Source organism: Atractosteus spatula (assembly GCF_055471065.1).
Source record: "Atractosteus spatula isolate fAtrSpa1 chromosome 16 unlocalized genomic scaffold, fAtrSpa1.hap1 SUPER_16_unloc_1, whole genome shotgun sequence".
Classification (NCBI taxonomy): Eukaryota; Metazoa; Chordata; class Actinopteri; order Semionotiformes; family Lepisosteidae; genus Atractosteus; species Atractosteus spatula.
Window position 1 is genome coordinate 1,688,174 of NW_028296631.1, and position 2,688 is coordinate 1,690,861.

The 2,688-nt window shown below is 46.1% G+C and overlaps 1 non-coding gene across 1 annotated transcript; it reads left to right on the forward strand.

Annotated features, from left to right (window-relative positions):
• Positions 1–2,367: 2,367 nt before the first annotated feature.
• trnaf-aaa (transfer RNA phenylalanine (anticodon AAA)) lies at positions 2,368–2,449 on the forward strand. Its single transcript has one exon. It is a non-coding gene; the product is annotated as a tRNA-Phe (tRNA).
• Positions 2,450–2,688: the final 239 nt, after the last annotated feature.

Genomic DNA, 2,688 nt, shown 5'->3' on the forward strand with positions numbered 1-2,688 from the left:
GCTCTATGCAGATGACCTGGTCCTGCTGTCGCCCACAGAACAGGGGCTGCAGCAGAACCCGGCACTGCTAGAGCAGTACTGTCAGACCTGGGCACTGACAGTCAATCTGGACAAGACCAGAGTTATGGTTTTCCAGAAGAAAGCCAGACCTCAGGGAAACAGGTACAAATTCACACTCAACAGCAACACATTGGAGCATACATCCAGCTACACATATCTCGGTCTCACCATCAGCTCATCTGGGAGTTTTGACCTGGCAGTGAAGGCACTGAGGGAGAAGGCACTCAGGGCATTCTACGCAATAAGAAGGAGGCTCTTCAACATCAACCCACCAACAAGAATCTGGCTCCAAATATTTAAAACTGTAGTCCAACCCATTGCCCTATACGGCAGTGAAGTGTGGGCCCCCCTCACAGTCCAGGAGTACACTCAATGGGACAAACACCCCACAGAAACTCTGCACATGGAGATCTGTAGAAACCTCCTCCATGTGCCGAGAAAAACACCTAACAACGGATGCAGGGACGAATTAGGCCAGTACCCACTATTGATAAACATACAAAAAAGATTATTAAAGTATTGGCTACACCTAAAAAACAGTGACCAAAATTCATACCACCACAAAGCCCTGCTGAGCCAAGAGCTGAGCCCAAAACAGAGCCCCCTGAGCCAGCTGGTCCTGAGGCTCACTGACACAAGCCACACCGACACTAACCAGCATCAGGACAGCACTGCTTGAGCACCACAACTCAGACTCAACCACATCACAGACCAAACAGCAATATCTCACACACTGGGACACACACACACAAACACAACATAAACTGCAATGCTACAGAACCCTAAACAGGCAATACACACAAGCCGAATATTTGACCAAGATAAGAAACAACAAAAAGAAACAGACCCTGAGGAAGTAAAGGCTCAGTGACCACAGCCTGGCAATAGAAACTGGGCAACACAGGCAGACCTGGCTGCCCAAAGAGGACGGGCTGTGCTCCCACTGCCAGCGGGGAGAAATAGAGGCAGAGATGCACTTCCTACTGCACTGTGACAGATACTCTGGGATTAGAGAAACATCCTTCCCTAAATTCAGAAATCTAGTCCCAGAGATCCCACACCTGCCAGATCACAACGGGTCCCAATCCTACTGGGAGAGGGAGGAGGGAACTCAGTTGAACTGGGAGCCCAGTATGTGATCTCCTGTCACAGCCTGAGGAACAGTGAGCCTGTCTCCCAATAATGCTCAATATGTTAACAGTATATGTAAATATTTTATGACATGTCTCTGTTGTAAATGTCTGTAATATGTCTGTAGATTTTATTCTATGTTTTGTTCTATGTTAATTTTATCATTTTATTTGCTTTGGCAACACTGATTGTACCCATCGGTCATGCTAATAAAGCACCTTGAATTGAATTGAATTGAACAGTATTTACGTGCCACTGCTCCCAAGTGGCTCTGAGTTAAGACTGCTCTTTCACTTACTTGCAACGCAAACGGAGAAAGCAATTTTTGACAGTCTCTCGAGAGACAGCGCTAGGTGTTTAGAGATAGATTTTGTCAGTTCCCCCTGGAATGATGGCCTCTCAAATAGTTTGTGATTCCTCTAGACGTTATACAGTACAATCAAAAGCGCAACAAAAGTGTTTTCCGTGGAGCAGGTTTCAGACCCGTAGACCAGTTTTATTTGTACAGCAGGACGCATTCCCAAACGCGAATCTCCTGTTTTAGAAATGCTTTGGGCGGCGTGAAATGAAAATAAGAAATCAATTCCAGATGCACACGGAAGCAATCAAGTGTTTCATCCGAACTGTTTCAAAGACTGCTCAAGAGCTTTCCTTTCACAAACGCGCAACGATTAATGATGCACCCTTCAATGCGCCTTACATCTCAAGGTTGTGATTGAGACGATTCGTAGAGTGTGCTCATTTCCATATACGCCCCGTGTTGCAGTGGTAGGATGACGTAAAATACTGCTTCGACACGTAACGGCATTATATTCAACTTCAGGAGCTGAGGGCTTTCGTAAGCGCGTAAATCAAAGGCAATTCCCGCGTCTAACACTAATGTAAATGCTTTTCAAAGTGCAGTGTGGTGCAGCTTGTAAAATCCTTGTCTACATTTCTCGTTTGTTGATGTTTTTTCTGTCTGCCAAAGTTGCATTTTGACATCCGGACGGGGAGACTTGATCATTCGAACGTGAAGCTGCCCTTAAACCCTCTGAGGCGTATCTGTCTGCCGGCATGTATTTTGTCAAACATTTTTTTTTGAACAGAGAGCGACTTTGAAAAGGTTTCCGGAGCCACCTCGCACTCCATGTTAGATTGTAGGAGGAATGCAATGCAGCGGCAGCAGAGCTTGCTGTAGTCGTAGCTGAGTGGTTAAGGCGATAGACTAAAAATCTGTTGGGGACTCCCCGCGCAGTTTTGAATCCTGCCGACTACGGCGTCTGCCGTACGTCACCGTATGCCTGCGCAGCAAAGGCAAAGTGCCGCTTCCCCTTTTTCTGGTACTATAAAAACGCTAAATCGCTTGGACCCTGTGTCATGGAAATCAATTCTTCAGATAACGACACGTTTTGTGTTCGCACAACCGGTGTTCTACTTATGCCTTTGAAAACCTAATAAAGCTGAAAGAACCGACACGATAGGTTCCTGTAAAGCATGCCTGTAAAGAACTGTTAA